The sequence below is a fragment of the Silene latifolia genome, chromosome 7 (genome assembly GCF_048544455.1).
Source record: "Silene latifolia isolate original U9 population chromosome 7, ASM4854445v1, whole genome shotgun sequence".
NCBI lineage: Eukaryota > Viridiplantae > Streptophyta > Magnoliopsida > Caryophyllales > Caryophyllaceae > Silene > Silene latifolia.
The window spans coordinates 41,401,346-41,407,456 of NC_133532.1; the positions used below are offsets into that span (position 1 = coordinate 41,401,346).

The 6,111-nt window shown below is 40.1% G+C and overlaps 1 non-coding gene across 1 annotated transcript; it reads left to right on the forward strand.

Moving 5' to 3' along the window:
* Positions 1–1,921: 1,921 nt before the first annotated feature.
* Positions 1,922–2,028, forward strand: LOC141593186 (small nucleolar RNA R71). The gene has a single exon (XR_012521290.1). It is a non-coding gene; the product is annotated as a small nucleolar RNA R71 (small nucleolar RNA).
* The last annotated feature ends 4,083 nt before the right edge of the window (positions 2,029–6,111 follow it).

Below are 6,111 nucleotides of genomic sequence, written 5' to 3' on the forward strand. Positions count from 1 at the left end.
TTCTTTTTAGAAACCGTATTGCAAGTGACAGGCCACATGGGGTCTTTCTTCCTAGCTGTATGGGCAAAGACAATGGAATGCTTCCCCACTTTGAAGGTCAGGGTACCCGAACCAACATCAATAACTGCACCAGCAGTGTGCAGAAATGGCCTACCTAGAATGATAGGTATGTGTGCATCTTCGGGCATATTAAGCACGACGAAGTCAACAGGGAAGAAAAACTTCCCTATTTGCACGGGGATGTCCTCTAAGACTCCTATTGGCTGGACCGCAGAGCGATCAGCCATCTGTACTGTCATGTCTGTGACTGCAAACCTATTCAACTTCAACTTCCTAGCAAGACTCAAAGGCATTACACTAATACTGGCTCCTAGGTCACATAAGACTTTCTCAATAGGAAAGGTGTCAATATTACATGGGACTGAAAAACTACCTGGGTCTTCTAGCTTAAGGGGTCCAGTATGGGACAAATAAGAGCATGTCTCCTCAGTTAATGCGACAGTATGCACAGTTTCAAGTGACTTCTTTTTAGACAGTAATTGCTTCATAAACTTCATGTAAGCAGGCACTTGATTAACTAATTCTAGGAAAGGTACTTGTACGTTTAAGCTACGAACAACATTTTCAAATTTATTGAAAGATACATGTTCCTTCGTCGGCACTAGTCTCTCTGGATAAGGGGCTGTAAGAAGTAACTTAGCCCTCTCCTCTAAATCTCTCATGCCGGCATCAGTGGACTTAGGCTGGAAGTCCACTACCTTCTCCTTGTTGAAACCCTCTTCAGACCGTCTCAAATGGGAACCATTGATCGACATTGGGTCGTACTTCGGAACCGGGACTGGCCCATCAGCACTCGGGTTTGCCCCAATATTTTCGGGACTGTCGTACCCTGAAACAAGTGATCCCTCAAGTTATTATGCATCGGAGGACGAAAAGGTTCACTATCAGCAGCGGCCTCAGTCGATCGACCACTGAGGTCAGTCGATCGACTGGCTTGAACAGGACCAGAAGCTACTGTTTATCGCACTTCAGTCGATCGACCGGGTATGTCAGTCGATCGACTGACATACCTGCTGATCGTCTTTTTCTTTCCACTTTTCGCTCCAGCTTTCTTTTGACTCGATTCCGCCTCATCTTTTGCAGCATCGTCCTCGACCATGATGGGCCCCTCAAAGTGATGGCATTAAGGGTCTCTTTCTGATCCGTCTGAGTCGGTAAGTGTCCCGGAGCTCGAGTTGTATTCTTACTAGCCAATTGAGCAATTTGGCTCTCTAGCATCTTCATCCCGGCTTCTCTAGCTTGGGACTCTTTCAGCAACAAGTTCTTTAACTCAGTAAAATCGGAACCTTGTGATTGCTGCTGCTGCTGTGGAACATACGGAGGCTTTTGATAAGGCTGCTGCTGCTTATGAGGGGGCACATAAGGCTGCTGCTACTGCTGCTGTGGAGATTGAGTTGGATTCAAGACATTCTGGCTACTCCACCTCAAGTTGGGATGGACATTCGGCTCATAGTACGTGTTTGTCTGCCTATAATGTTGAAAGGCAGCACAAGACTCAAAGGGACTAGGACAATTTTCTGAAACATGTCCCTCAGCTCCACATCTTTTACAGACGAAAGGACCGTCTGACACAGCATTTACATGGTAAATACCTCCTTTAGAAGCTCCTCCCAACTCGTACTTATCAAATCTTGCTGTGAGAGCTTCAAGTGCAGCCACAGAAGGAGATTCAGCACTTCTCCTTTGATTCCCCCTGGAATTCCCATACTCAGCTTTATGGGTGGCTAAGTCATCGATGATCTTCCACCCCTTAGTCTCTCCCATGTTCTCCTGGAATCGGCCACTAGCTGCAGCATCCAAGATAGCCCTCTGATCGTCATACAGCCCATTATAGAACTGATTGCATAGACTCCACTTTTCGAACCCATGGTGCGGAATAGTTCGCACCAGCTTCTTGAAACGGACCCATGCTTCATGAAAGTTCTCATCAGTCCCCTGCTTAAAGCTCGTGATCTGAGCTCTAATGGCATTGGTCTTTGAGGCAGAAAAATACTTCTTGTAAAACGCCAAGGCCAACGAATTCCAGTCAGTTATGCCACTGGCAGCTCGATCCAGGTCTCTATACCACTACCTTGCAGCATCACGAAGAGAGAATATAAACATGGTCTCCTTCACCTAGTCCTGGGTCACACCGGTTGGTGGGGGTATGGAACAGCAATAATCAATAAATGTCTCCGTGTGCTTAGCTGCATCCTCAATCGCAGCTCCCCCAAACTGGTTTCTCTCAACCAAGTTGATATAGGACGGCTTCGGCTTGAATTTTTGGTCTGTCCCTGGTAAAGCAAATCCCTTATAGAGATTCGCGGCTGTCGGCTCAGAGTGACTGGCAATAGTTGCTTCTTCAGCCATTTCTAGAAAGTCTGGAGAAGTGACTGTCTCAGCCGATGAATTAGAAACTGGAGATGAAGGTGGATCCTCCTCAAATAGAGCGTTCTCGTAGTAACTAGACAGAGTACTCAGCTCTTCCTCTGTCGGCAATATCCTAGATGATCGCCTCAACTCACGCAGGGTCTTTTCAATCTCAGGATTGATCGGTAGTAGTTCACCACCCTGTGACCTGCGCATAAGAAGAAACTACAAAAAGAATATGAGAATAGTTTAAGGAACAAATGTCCCTTAAACTAAGAAACAGACTAAAATAAAACAACTAAAAATTAGAACAATTGCCTCCCCGGCAACGGCGCCAAAATTTGATACCCGTCGTTGTGAGTACCAAAAATACAATTTATAATTTCCAACTACAACTATAGATAGCGGCAGTCGGGTCGAACCACAGAGAGGCAGATGTAATTTCTAATTGTCTAATTTTGGTCTAAGGTAACAAATATGTGGGGGTTTGAATTGATTTGGTCTACAGCTAAAGGCAAGTAAAAATAAAATGAACTAAAGAAATATATGAAATCAAATATAAAAGAGGTACTAGGATGGTCGGTTCACTGTAGTTTCGGCGGCAGCAAACTAGGTAGGTCTAAAACAATCACGTGAGACGGGAAAATAAGAGGTCCTCTCGGTCCACTCTCACAGGTAGCATCTTTCGATCTCGCTACAGGTCCCTAATGTCACTAATACTAACTTTCGTCCTGAAAAGTGACTAATAATCTAAAATTTACCTATCTTTCGATCTCAGCATAGTTTAGTCATTTTAATTGGTGGTCTAACAACTTTCCCAATCTCTCGATCTAATGGGTCGGTCATATGCTAAGCATTCAACTAGTCGCATGCATTCGATTCGTCAAATATAACAATTAAAACAATTAAAACGAAATAAAACTCACGAGGTCAGTCGATCGACCGGGTAGGGTGGTCGATCGACCAACACGCGATTCAGGCCATGTTAATTCTACGCCGCCTAACCTACAGATCCCCTACATCCTAGCACGATTAAATTAACTACTCATACTAGGGATGATAACAACAATGAAATTAACGAAATTAACAACTGAATTCATGATTAAAATAACGGAACAAAAGGCTAGCATAAAACGATAATTATGGTTTCGGGAAACTAACTAACAATTCTATGTCTATGAATGCAAATAAAGTAATAAACTGCAATAAGAAGAATACCGAACGGAAGAATTGCAGAGAATTAAAGATCCGAAAATCGAGTTGTATTGAATACCCCACAATATTAAGAACCCTAATTAACAAAGCTAATGAAAACTGAATAAAACTGAATGTATATAACTGGATGTCAAACTTGATGTTCTAGGTTACGTTATATAGAAAATATACGTAACACTTATTATCAAAACCTAAACACAATGGGCTTGCTTTTCCTCGATCTTCTTATTCACGTCTGATTAGCGGTGTGGTCGATCGACCACGATGCTCAGTCGATCGACTGCACTTCAGTGTACAGTGGCTTCTGTAAGTCGTATGATGGTCGATCGACCATAGGCATCGGTCGATCGACTGTTTTAGCTGGTAGCCCGCTTCTAAAACTTCGTGGATTAGTCTTTCGGGCCTTGAAATGCGCACCAAGCTCGTTCCTTGAGTAAGTAACTTCATGTCAAATGCAATGCAAGGTACTCGGGGACGGATTTAGCTTGATTTCCGCTGAATTCTTCACATTTCTGCAATAATGTACAAAAACACGAAAGTAGACGGAAATGGGGAAAATAGTAGCATAAACTACACAAATGAGCTCTGAAATGCGTGTAAAATAGGGTGTAAAACATCATATAAATGACACGCATCAGAGGCCTCGGTAAGGTAACGAAGCTTGTCGTCACCTTGGGCGGCTAATTTGAGTTGGGCATCCCAATCGGAGAAATTTGACCCATTCTTTTCAAGTTTACAACGATCCATGAAGGATCGGAGCCATGAAGTATTAGTGAGGGTGTGGCGTTTGGGTTTGGAGTGGCCATTTGATATGAGAAATAGAAGCGGTCTACAAAACAAAATATAGAAGGAATAAAACATATGTCGTTTTCAAAATAATAATACTCGTAAAAATATTAATTTAAACAAGTTTTATTGCATTTATCTAGTCACCTCTACCCAACTTAGATAAATGATTCCAAGACCCAAATTCATATCAACTTAGGCACGGGGTAGTCGATGAAACCCTTATTAATATAACTCGGTGTATTAACTTTTTAATCGATTCTACTTTTAGAACTCTTGGTCGATAAAATTACTCTAATGTTTATCTATAGCCCGGAACACATGCGACTACGGTCACGAATACTTCCGTTGAGGTCAATCCAAATTTCGTATAAATGTGTCCATGATCCAAATTCACATTAACTTGGGCACGGGGTAGCCGATGAAACCCTCATCAACAGGAATTCGGTGGATAGACATTTATCACCCACTTCCCCTACGTAACAAGGTTTGTACCCCGGGGTGGCCGAGTGCACTCCCTCGCAAAATAGGTTTTCATGGTTTCTACTATTTGGTAAGGCTATGTCTCAATTGATTGTTTTAGCGAGAGGTCATGTCAATTTATTATCTATCACGTTTTAAGTGAACTAAAGCGGTGAACTATGATAATTTTAATTGACACGGTCGATAAACTCGATTAAAATGACAATGCATGTTTTAGTTATGGCAATTTAGTGATGTATGCAACATATAAATAAAATGCAAAGCATAAATTAAATCCTAGTATGGCCTTCCTAAAATAGAAAATCTAATTAACTATTACATATTTGGAAACCAACTCCATTGGTCCCTTGAACTTCGGTTTTGGCACGCATCTCGAGGTAACACCGTCTTTAAGTATCGCCTTCTTGAGTGACACCGTCTTCAAGGAACTCCGGAATAAATGAATTACATAACAAATTACATAATTTCCTATTATACATTTGTAATTAAAATAAAATAAATCTATTAAACTACAAAACGGTGATACGAGATCACAATAAATTACAACCGTATCGATATTCCCATACATTTCGGGTAATACCAATTAAAAACTAAGGCCATACTAAGTAAAAATTACATAAAATAAAATTACATAAAATAAAATTATGACAATCATAAATAAAATGCAGCATTATAATATGTATGAACATGCCCAATTTTATGCTAAATCGCCTTTAAGGAGCCAATATCGTATATTAAACGGTTTTTACGGATTTGCGTTATTCAACCTTTTAAAATCACAATAAATTACATAAAATCATATTTATGCATAAATTAATTACCCTAACCAACTTAGGACTCAAAATTAGTCTCCACTAACATATTTGACTATAATTAACTTATATTTCTTAAAATTGTTCATTAATGGACCCAAAAATACAATAAAATGCTATAGACTTCAAATAAATCACAAAAATTTCAAATAAATTCAACATTTGAAATTTAAACTCATGAACATTCTGGAAAAATACCATGACACTCATAATGTTCAAAAACTTAGGTTAAAATTTCGAAATTTATCGGGAAAAACAATGTTGCGGTTTATCGGATTTATCAATAATAATCATAAAAACATGAGAAAAATTATATTTATCAACTTTTCAATTTTAGATCTGAAATAATTAATAAAATGCAACATGTGACGTTTTTCCTTAGTCATGAAGTATGTTTTAGCAATTA